Raw genomic sequence first — 12,119 nt, 5'->3', positions numbered from 1 at the left:
CACTATCTGGATTCTGAGTTTCTAAAGAAGTCATCATTCTCTGAATTACAAGGGATAGAGTGAGATGCAAAACTGTTCAGAGACAAAAAGCTAAAAGCCCCGCTCATCTAATTAATACTGATCTCATAGATGTTTTGGAGTTCATTGCATATTCTCTTTCTTTTTTTATCTTATTTGATCTTCAGTTGCTGGGGACAAGCACAATTTAAGTTTGGTGTTGTGATGAGCGATAATTTGTATGCTTTTGGTATTGTTTTTAGTATGCTTTTAGTATGATTTAGTTAGTTTTTAGTATGTTTATTATTAGTTTTTAGTAAAATTCACTTTTCTGGACTTTACTATGAGTTTGTGTGTTTTTCTGTGATTTCAGGTATTTTCTGGCTGAAAATTGAGGGATCTGAGCAAAATCTGATCCAGAGACTCAAAAGGACTGCAGATGCTGTTGGATTCTGACCTCCCTGCACTCGAAGTGGATTTTCTGGAGCTACATAAGCCCAATTGGCGCGCTCTCAACGGAGTTGGAAAGTAGACATCCTGGGCTTTCCAGCAATATATAATAGTCCATACTTTGCCCAAGATTTGATGGCCCAAACCGGCGTTCAAAGTCATCTCAAGAAATTCCAGCGTTAAACGCCGGAACTGGCACCTAATTGGGAGTTAAACGCCCAAAATGGCACTAAAGCTGGCGTTTAACTCCAAGGGGAGTCTCTACACGAAATTGCTTCATTGCTCAGCCCAAGCACACACCAAGTGGGCCCAGAAGTGGATTTTTATGTCATTTACTCATCTATGTACTAGTTTTCTATAAGTAGGACCTTTTACTATTGTATTAGAGAGACTTTAGAGAGACTTTGAGAGACTTTTGGGTAGCTATCTTTGTTTTATGCTATCTTAGAGAGGCTGGCCATTCGGCCATGCCTAGACCTTATGCTTATGTATTTTCAACGGTGGAGTTTCTACACACCATAGATTAAGGTGTGGAGCTCTGCTGTACCTCGAGTATTAATGCAATTACTATTGTTCTTCCATTCAATTCCGCTGTTCTTGTCCAAGATATCACTTTTTCTTCAACATGATGAAGGTGATGATTGACGCCATCACCATTCTCACCCATGAACAAGGTGACTGACAACCATTCTTGTTCTACAAGCATCTGAGGCTTAGTGAATATCTCTTGGATTCCTGATAACACGATGCATGGTGATCGCCTGACAACGAGTGCTCGCCTGACAAACGAGCCAACCATTCCGTGAGATCAGAGTCTTCGTGGTAAAGGCAGGACTTGATGGCAGCATTCAAGAGAATCCGGAAGGTCTAACCTTGTCTGTGGTATTCTGAGTAGGATTCAATGATTGAATGACTGTGACGTGCTTCAAACCTGTAACCTACTGGGCGTTAGTGACAGACGCAAAAGAGTGATTCTATTCCGGTAGGGGAGGGAACCAAACCGGTGATGGCAGTACTGTGACAGAGTGCGTGCATTAGCTTTCACTGCGAGGATGGGAGGTAGCTGCTGACAACAGTGAAACCCTACACGAGCTGCCATGGAAAGGAGTAAGAAGGATTGGATGAAGGCAGTAGGAAAGCAGAGAGACGGAAGGGAAGGCATCTTCATACGCTTGTCTGAAGCTCTTACACCAATGATATACATAAGTATCACTATCTTTATCTTTATATTATTTTCGTTCATCATCATATACATCTGAGTTTGCCTGACTAAGATTTACAAGATGACCATAGCTTGCTTCAATGCTAACAATCTCCGTGGGATCGACCCTTACTCACGTAAGGTATTACTTGGACGACCCAGTGCACTTGCTGGTTAGTTGTGCGAAGTTGTGTAATGCCATGGTAGTGAGCTACCAAGTTTTTGGAGCCATTACCGGGGATTATGAGAGTTGTGAAAAAGTATTGTTCACAATTTCGCGCACCATTCCTCATTGGGGAACTCAGTGAAGGCCAGTGGACGTCCATTGAGGTCTTCCTCAGTGGTGTTCACTGCCTCTCCTTTCTCTCCAAATTCGGCCATGTTGATGGCCTTGCACTCTCCTTTTGGATTTTCTTCTGTATTGCTTGGAAGAGTATTAGGAGGGAGTTCAGTAATTTTCTTGCTCAGCTGTCCCACTTGTGCCTCCAAATTCCTAATGGAGGACCTTGTTTCAGTCATGAAACTTTGAGTGGTTTTGATTAGATCAGAGACCATGGTTGCTAAGTTAGAGTTATTCTGCTTAGAATTCTCTGTCTGTTGCTGAGAAGATGATGGAAAGGGCTTGCCATTGCTAAACCTGTTTCTTCCACCATTATTGTTGTTGAAACCTTGTTGAGGTCTCTGTTGATCCTTCCATGAGAAATTTGGATGATTTCTCCATGAAGAATTATAGGTGTTTCCATAGGGTTCTCCTAGGTAATTCACCTCTTCCATTGAAGGGTTCTCAGGATCACAGGCTTCTTCTTTAGATGAAGCATCCTTAGTACTGTTTGGTGCATTTTGCATTTCAGACAGACTTTGAGAAATCAAATTGACTTGCTGAGTCAATATCTTGTTCTGAGCCAATATGGCATTCAGAGTATCAATCTCAAGAACTCCTTTCTTCTGATTAGTCCCATTGTTCACAGGATTCCTTTCAGAAGTGTACATGAATTGGTTATTTGTAACCATTTCAATTAGTTCTTGAGCTTCTGCAGGCGTCTTCTTCAGATGAAGAGATCCTCCAGCAGAGCTATCCAAAGACATCTTGGATAGTTCAGACAGACCATCATAGAAAATACCTATGATGCTCCATTTAGAAAGCATGTCAGAAGGACATTTTCTGATCAATTGTTTGTATCTTTCCCAAGCTTCATAGAGGGATTCACCTTCCTTCTATCTGAAAGTTTGGACTTCCACTCTAAGCTTACTCAATTTTTGAGGTGGAAAGAACTTTGCCAAGAAGGCATTGACTAGCTTTTCCCAAGAGTTTAGGCTGTCTTTAGGTTGTAAGTCCAACCATATTCTAGCTCTGTCTCTTACAGCAAAAGGGAATAGCATAAGTCTATAGACCTCAAGGTCAACCCCATTAGTCTTGACAGTTGATGAGCGGATAATTTGTACGCTTTTTGGCATTGTTTTTAGTATGTTTTTAGTATCTTTTAGTTAGTTTTTAGTATATTTTTATTAGTTTTTAATTAAAATTCACTTTTCTGGACTTTACTATGAGTTTGTGTGTTTTTCTGTGATTTCAGGTATTTTCTGGCTGAAATTGAGGGATCTGAGCAAAAATCTGATCCAGAGACTCAAAAGGACTACAGATGCTGTTGGATTCTGACCTCCCTGCACTCGAAGTGGATTTTCTGGAGCTGCAGAAGCCCAATTGGCGCGCTCTCAACGGCGTTGGAAAGTAGACATCCTGGGCTTTCCAGCAATATATGATAGTTCAACTTTGCCCAAGATTTGATGGCCCAAATCGGCGTTCAAAGTCACCTCAAGAAATCCAGCGTTAAACGCTGGAACTGGCACCTAATTGGGAGTTAAACGCCCAAACTGGCACCAAAGCTGGCGTTTAACTCCAAGAAGAGTCTCTACACGAAAAATGCTTCATTGCTCAGCCCAAGCACACACCAAGTGGGCCCGGAGTGGATTTTTATGTCATTTACTCATTTCTGTACACCTTAGGCTACTAGTTTTCTATAAGTAGGACCTTTTTACTATTGTATTAATCATCTTCTGATCTTTGGAACCTTTTTCTTTAGATCTTTTGATCACTTTGGGAGGCTGGCCTCACGGCCATGCCTAGACCTTGTTCTTATGTATTTTCAACGGTGGAGTTTCTACACACCATAGATTAAGGTGTGGAGCTCTGCTGTACCTCGAGTATTAATGCAATTACTATTGTTCTTCTATTCAATTCCGCTTGTTCTTTGTCCAAGATATCACTTGTTCTTCAACTTGATGAATGTGGTGATCCGTGACACTCATCATCATTCTCACTCATGAACAAAGTGACTGACAACCACTCTTGTTCTACAAGCATCCGAGGCCCTAGTGAATATCTCTTGGATTCCTGATTGCACGATGCATGGTTGATCGCCTGACAACGAGTGCTCGCCTGACAAACGAGCCAACCATTCCGTGAGATCAGAGTCTTCGTGGTATAGGCGAGAATGATGGCAGCATTCAAGAGAATCCGGAAGGTCTAACCTTGTCTGTGGTATTCTGAGTAGGATTCAATGACTGAATGACTGTGACGTGCTTCAAACTCCTGAGGGCGGGGCGTTAGTGACAGACGCAAAAGAATCACTGGATTCTATTCCGGCCTGATTGAGAACCGACAGATGAATTCCGCTATGCTGTGACAGAGCATATGCAATCGCTTTCACTGAGAGGATGGGAGGTAGCCACTGACAATGGTGAAACCCTTGCTTAAGCTTGCCATGGAAAGGAGTAAGAAGGATGGATGAAGGCAGTAGGAAAGCAGAGACGGAAGGGAAGGCATCTTCATGCGCTTATCTGAAGTTCCTACCAATGAATTACATAAGTATCACTATCTTTATCTTTTATGTTATTTTCGTTCATCATCATATACAATTGAGTTTACCTGACTAAGATTTACAAGATGACCATAGCTTGCTTCAATACTAACAATCTCCGTGGGATCGACCCTTACTCGCGTAAGGTTTATTACTTGGACGACCCAGTGCACTTGCTGGTTAGTTGTGCGAAGTTGTGTAATGCCATGGTATTGAGCTACCACGTTTTTGGAGCCATTACCGGGGATTATGAGAGTTGTGAAAAAGTATTGTTCACAATTTCGCGCACCAAATTTTTGGCGCCGTTGCCGGGGATTGTTCAAGTTTTGAGCAAGCTTTTGGTAACAATGCCGGGGATTGTTCAGTTTGGACAACTGACGGTTCATCTTGTTGCTTAGATTAGGTATTTTTTTTTTCGAAATTCTTGAAGATGAATTCTAGAGTTTCATGATGATTTGTTGAAGTCTGGCTGGCTGAGAAGCCATGTCTAATCTCATTGGACCGAGGTTTCAACTTATCACCACAAGAGCTTGTTGATTTTCATCAATTTTGCTTTTGGAGCAGTGATCTGCTAAGGCTTGGCTGACCTTTGGTCATGTCTAGTGTTTTGGACCGAAGCTTTCTTTGAAAGCTTGGCTGGCTGTGAAGCCATGTCTAATTCCTGGACCGGAGTCTTAGACTAGCGTTGCACTGATTCCTGGAATTCTCATTAAGAATTTTGATATCTTTTTCCACTTAATTTTCGAAAAACACAAAAAAAAATTACAAAATCATAAAAACCAAAAATATTTGATGTTTCTTGCTTAAGTCTAGTGTCTCATCTTAAGTTTGGTGTCAATTGCATGCATTCATTCATGTGTCTTAAGGATCTTCAAGTACTTCTTGATGATTTCTTACTTTGATCTTTGAATTCTTTTGGCTTGAGTGTCTATGTGTCTCATATAGTGTCAGTAGTATACAAACTGCTAAGTTTGGTGTCTTGCATGCATTGTTATTTCATTCTTGTTGCATTTTGATTATTAAAAACCCAAAAATATTTTTAATTTGTGTCTTTTCAAGCCAATAATACAAAGAATTGAAGATTCAGAACATGCTGCAGAGGAATTATACAGAAAAGCTGAGCATTCAAAAATGCCCAGTGAAGAAGACAGACTGGCGTTTAAACGCCAGCCAGGGTACCTGGTTGGGCGTTTAACGCCCAAAGAGGTAGCATTTTGGGCGTTAAACGCCAGAATGTATACCATTCTGGGCGTTTAACGCCAGGATGGTGCTAGGGGGAAGATTTTGTTTTCAAAATCAATTTTTTTCAAGTTTTCAAAGTTTTTCAAAATCAAATCTTTTTCAAATCATATCTTTTCAATCAAATGTTTTCAAAATCAATTTATTTCCTTTTTCAAAGATACTTCATAACAATTAATGATTTGATTGAACATCTCAGATTTGTTACCTTTTCTGCTGAGAAAGGTTTAATGTTTGAATCATATCTTTTCTTGTTAGGCAAGTCACTAATTTTCAAAATCAAATCTTTTAAAATAATTTTCAAAACATATCTTTTAAAATTGTTTTCAAATCATATCTTCTCAATCACATCTCTTTAAAACTAATCATATCTTCTTAACCTCATCTTTTTCAAAATAGTTTTCAATAAAATCTTTTTGATTTCTAATTCCAATTCCTTTTTCAAAAATCACTTGATTTCTTTCTTACTTTTATTTTCGAAAATCAATTAAGTGTTTTTCAAAATGCTTTCAAAATCTTTTTGATTGAATTTTCGAAAATCTTCTTCCTCTCCTCCCACATCCTTCTATTTATGGAGTGCTACTCCTTCTTAATGCACAATTCGAACTCTATCTAATCAAGTTCGAATTCTTCTACCTTCTTTCTTCTATTTTTTTTTCCTCTGACACTTCAAGGAATCTCTATACTGTGACATAGAGGATTCCACATTTTTCTTTTTCTCTTCTCCTTCTTATGAGCAGGAACAAAGACAAAGGCATTCTTGTTGAAGCTGACCCTGAACCTGAAAGGACCTTGAAGCGGAAGCTAAGAGAAGCTAAGGCACAACTCTCTGTTGAGGACCTGACCGAATTCTTCAAGGAAGAAGAACCCATGGCAGCCGAAAACAACAACAATGCCAACAATGCAAGGAAGGTGCTGGGTGACTTTACTGCACCTACTCCTGATTTCTATGGGAGAAACATCTCTATCCCTGCCATTGGAGCAAACAACTTTGAGCTTAAGCCTCAATTAGTTTCTCTAATGCAACAGAATTGCAAGTTCCATGGACTTCCAATGGAAGATCCTCATCAGTTCTTAGCTGAATTCTTGCAAATCTGTGACACAGTCAAGACTAATGGGGTTGACCCTGAGGTCTATAGACTGATGCTATTCCCTTTTTCTGTAAGAGACAGAGCTAGAATATGGTGGATTCTCAACCTAAAGAAAGCCTGGACTCTTGGGAAAAGCTAGTCAATGCCTTCTTGGCAAAGTTCTTCCACCTCAAAGATGGAGTAAGCTTAGAGTGGAAGTCCAAACCTTCAGACAGAAGGATGGAGAATCCCTCTATGAAGCTTGGGAAAGATACAAACAATTAATCAAAAGATGTCCCTCAGACATGCTTTCTGAATGGAGCATCATAGGTATTTTCTATGATGGTCTCTCTGAACTATCCAAGATGTCTTTGGATAGCTCTGCTGGAGGATCTCTTCATCTGAAGAAGACGCCTACAGAGGCTCAGGAACTAATTGAAATGGTTGCAATAACCAATTCATGTACACTTCTGAAAGGAATCCTGTGAACAATGGGACTAGTCAGAAGAAAGGAGTTCTTGAGATTGACACTCTGAATGCCATACTGGCTCAGAACAAGATATTGACTCAACAGTCAATTTGATTTCTCAAAGTCTGTCTGGAATGCAAAATGCACCTGGCAGTACTAAGGAAGCTTCATCTGAGGAAGAAGCTTATGATCCTGAGAATCCTTCAATGGAAGAGGTGAATTACCTAGGAGAACCCTATGGAAACACCTACAATTCTTCATGGAGAAATCACCCAAATTTCTCGTGGAAGAATCAAGAGAGACCTCAACAAGGTTTCAATAACAATAATGGTGGAAGAAACAGGTTTAGCAATGGCAAGCCTTTTCCATCATCTTCTCAGTAACAGACAGAGAGTTCTAAGCAGAGTACTTCTGACTTAGCAACAATGGTCTCTGATCTAATAAAGACCACTCAAAGTTTCATGACTGAAACAAGGTCCTCCATTAGGAATTTGGAGGGACAAGTGGGTCAGCTGAGTAAGAAAGTTACTGAACTCCCTCCTAGTACTCTCCCAAGTAATACAGAAGAAAATCCAAAGGGAGAGTGCAAAGCCATCAACATGGCCGAACTCTGGAAGGAAGAAGAGGCAGAGGACGCCACTGAGGAAGACCTCACTGGACGTCCACTGGCCTCTAATGAGTTCCCCAATGAGGAACCATGGGAATCTGAGGCTCAAGATGAGACCATAGAGATTCCATTGGACTTACTTCTGCCATTCATGAGCTCTGATGAGTATTCTTCCTCTGAAGAGGATGAGTATATCACTGAAGAGCACGTTGCTAAATACCTTAGAGCAATCATGAAGCTAAATGACAAGTTATTTGGAAATTAGACTTGGGAGGATGAACCCCCTTTGCTCACCAAAGAACTGGATGACTTGTCTAGGCAGAAACTGCCTCAAAAGAGGCAGGATCCTGGGAAGTTTTCTATACCTTGCACCATAGGCACCATGACCTTCAAGAAGGCCTTGTGTGACTTAGGGTCAAGTGTAAACCTCATGCCCCTCTCTGTAATGGAGAAATTAGGGATCTTTGAGGTGCAAGCTGCAAAAATCTCACTAGAGATGGCAGACAACTCAAGAAAATAAGCCTATGGACTTGTAGAGGATGTTCTGGTAAAAGTTGAAGACTATTACATCCCTACTGATTTCGTAGTCCTAGAGACTGGGGAGTGCATGGATGAATCCATCATCCTTGGCAGACCCTTCCTAGCCACAGCAAAGGCTGTGATTGATGTTGATAGAGGAGAGTTGATCATTCAAGTGAATGAAGAATCCTTGGTGTTTAAGGCCCAAGGACATCCCTCTATCATCATGGAGAGGAAGCATGAAGAGCTTCTCTCAAAACAGAGCCAAGCAGAGCCCCCACAGTCAAACTCTAAGTTTGGTGTTGGGAGGCCACAACCAAACTCTAAGTTTGGTGTTGAACCCCCACATTCAAACTCTAAGTTTGGTGTTGGGAGGTTCCAACACGGTTCTGAGTATTTCTGAGGCTCCATGAGAGTCCTCTGTCAAGCTAATGACATTAAAGAAGCGCTTGTTGGGAGGCAACCCAATGTTTTATAGTTAACTATTTTCTTTTGTTATTTTATCTTTTTTGTAGGTGATGATCATAAGAAGTCACAAAAACAATGAAAAAAGCAAAAACAGAATGAAAAACAGGAAGAAAAACAGCACACCCTGGAGGAAGATGCTGCTGGCGTTTAAACGCCAGTAAGCCTAGCAGTTGGGCGTTTAACGCCCAGTCTGGCACCATTCTGGGCGTTTAACGCCAGAAAGGGGCACCAGACTGGCGTTAAACGCCAGAAAAGGGCTAGAACCTGGCGTTAAACGCCAGGAATGGGCACCAGCCCGGCGTTTAACGCCAGAAATGGCTCAAAACGTGAATTTTGATGCCATTTGGTGCAGGGATGACTTTTCCTTGACACCACAGGATCTGTGGACCCCACAGGACCCCACCACCACTCTCTCTCTTCTTCCCCCATTCACCAATCACCTCAACACCTCTTCCCCAAAAACCCTTCACCTATCAAATCCCATCTTTCTCTTCACCACTCACATCCATCCTTCATAAAACCCCACCAACCTCACCCTTCAAATTCAAACCACTTTCCCCCCTCTCTCCTATATATACCCTTCTTCAACCCTTCATTTTCACACAACCTAAACACCACCATCTCCCTCTTCTTTATTTCTTCTTCTTCTACTCTCTTCTTTCTTCTTTTGCTCGAGGACGAGCAAACATTTTAAGTTTGGTGTGGTAAAAGCGTTGCTTTTTCATTTTTCCATAACCATTATGGCATCCAAGGCCGGAGAAACCTCTAGAAAGAGGAAAGGGAAGGCAAAAGCTTCCACCTCCGAGTCATGGGAGATGGATAGATTCCTCTCAAGGGTGCATCAAGTCCACTTCTATGAAGTTGTGGCCTTGAAGAAGGTGATCCCCGAAGTCCCCTTTTCACTCAAAAAGGGTGAATACCCGGAGATCCGACATGAGATCCGAAGAAGAGGTTGGGAAGTTCTTACCAACCCCATTCAACAAGTCGGAATCTTGATGGTTCAAGAGTTCTATGCCAATGCATGGATCACCAAGAACCATGACCAAAGTGTGAACCCGAATCCAAAGAATTATCTCACTATGGTTCGGGGGAAATACTTGGATTTTAGTCCGGAGAGTGTGAGGGTGGCGTTCAACTTGCCTATGATGCAAGGAGATGAGCATCCTTATACAAGAAGGGTCAACTTTGATCAAAGGTTGGACCAAGTCCTCACAATCATATGTGAAGAGGGCGCACAATGGAAGCAAGATTCAAGAGGAAAGCCGGTTCAATTGAGAAGGCATGACCTCAAGCCCGTGGCTAGAGGATGGTTAGAGTTCATACAACGCTCAATCATTCCCACTAGCAACCGGTCCGAAGTTACCATAGACCGGGCTATCATGATCCATAGCATCATGATTGGAGAAGAAGTGGAAGTTCATGAGGTCATAGTCCAAGAACTCTACAAGGTGGCGGATAAGTCCTCTACCTTAGCAAGGTTAGCCTTTCCTCACCTCATTTGTCACCTCTGTTATTCAGTTGGAGTTGACATAGAGGGAGACATCACCATTGATGAGGATAAGCCCATTACCAAGAAAAAGATGGAGCACACAAGAGACCCCTCTCATCATGAGATCCCTGAGATGCCTCAAGGGATGCACTTTCCTCCACAAAACTATTGGGAGCAACTAAACACCTCCCTAGGAGAGTTGAGTTCCAACATGGGACAACTAAGGGTGGAGCATCAAGAACACTCCATCATCCTTCATGAAATTAGAGAAGACCAAAGAATCATGAGGGAGGAGCAACAAAGACAAGGAAGAGACATTGAGGAGCTTAAGCACTCCATAGGATCTCCAAGAGCAAGAAAGAGCCGCCATCATTAAGGTGGACCCGTTCTTTGATTTCCTTGTTATTTGTTCTTCTGTTTTTCGATTTTTTTTATGCTTATGTTTATCCATGTTTGTGTCTTGTGATCATTAGTGTCTTAGTGTCTATGCCTTAAAGTTATGAATGTCCTATGAATCCATCACCTTTCTTAAATAAATCGTTCTTAATTGAAAAAGGAAAAGAATTGCATGAATTTTAAATTTTATAACAGTTTAATTATTTTGATGTGGTGGCAACACTTTTGTTCTCTGAATGTATGCTTGAACAGTGCATATGTCTTTTGAATTTGTGGTTCATGAATGTTGGCTCTTGAAAGAATGATGAAAAAGGAGACATGTTACTGAGGATCTGAAAAATAAAAAAAAATGATTCTTGAAGCAAGAAAAAGCAGTGAATACAAAAAAAAAAGAAGCAAACGAAAAAAAAAACCGAAAAAAATCAAAAAAAAGAGAGAAAAGAAAGAAAAAGAAAGAAATAAAGTTGTGATCCAAGGCAATAAGAGTGTGCTCAAGAACCCTGGACACCTCTAATTGGGGACTTTAGCAAAGCTGAGTCACAATCTGAAAAGGTTCACCCAATTATGTGTCTGTGGCATGTATGTATCCGGTGGTAATACTGGAAGACAGAGTGCTTTGGGCCACGGCCAAGACTCAATAAGTAGCTGTGTTCAAGAATCATCATACTTAACTAGGAGAATCAATAACACTATCTGGATTCTGAGTTCCTAAAGAAGCCAATCATTCTGAATTCCAAAGGATAGAGTGAGATGCCAAAACTATTCAGAGGCAAAAAGCTAAAAGCCCCGCTCATCTAATTAATACTGATCTTCATAGATGTTTTTGGAGTTCATTGCATATTCTCTTCTTTTTATCTTATTTGATCTTCAGTTGCTTGGGGACAAGCAACAATTTAAGTTTGGTGTTGTGATGAGCGGATAATTTGTACGCTTTTTGGCATTGTTTTTAGTATGTTTTTAGTATCTTTTAGTTAGTTTTTAGTATATTTTTATTAGTTTTTAATTAAAATTCACTTTTCTGGACTTTACTATGAGTTTGTGTGTTTTTCTGTGATTTCAGGTATTTTCTGGCTGAAATTGAGGGATCTGAGCAAAAATCTGATCCAGAGACTCAAAAGGACTGCAGATGCTGTTGGATTCTGACCTCCCTGCACTCGAAGTGGATTTTCTGGAGCTGCAGAAGCCCAATTGGCGCGCTCTCAACGGAGTTGGAAAGTAGACATCCTGGGCTTTCCAGCAATATATGATAGTCCATACTTTGCCCAAGATTTGATGGCCCAAACCGGCGTTCAAAGTCACCTCAAGAAATCCCAGCGTTAAACGCTGGAACTGGCACCTAATTGGGAGTTAAACGCC

The 12,119-nt window shown here is 41.0% G+C and overlaps 2 non-coding genes across 2 annotated transcripts; one reads left to right on the top strand and one right to left on the bottom strand.

The window, feature by feature from the left end:
- The first annotated feature begins 2,788 nt into the window (after positions 1-2,788).
- Positions 2,789-2,896, top strand: LOC130977473 (small nucleolar RNA R71). The gene has a single exon (XR_009085162.1). It is a non-coding gene; the product is annotated as a small nucleolar RNA R71 (small nucleolar RNA).
- Positions 2,897-7,018: 4,122 nt separating this feature from the next.
- On the bottom strand, positions 7,019-7,126 carry LOC130977474 (small nucleolar RNA R71). The gene has a single exon (XR_009085163.1). It is a non-coding gene; the product is annotated as a small nucleolar RNA R71 (small nucleolar RNA).
- Positions 7,127-12,119: the final 4,993 nt, after the last annotated feature.

The sequence above is a fragment of the Arachis stenosperma genome, chromosome 4, assembly GCF_014773155.1.
Source record: "Arachis stenosperma cultivar V10309 chromosome 4, arast.V10309.gnm1.PFL2, whole genome shotgun sequence".
Taxonomy (NCBI): Eukaryota; Viridiplantae; Streptophyta; class Magnoliopsida; order Fabales; family Fabaceae; genus Arachis; species Arachis stenosperma.
This window is presented reverse-complemented; position numbering and strand designations above follow the sequence as displayed.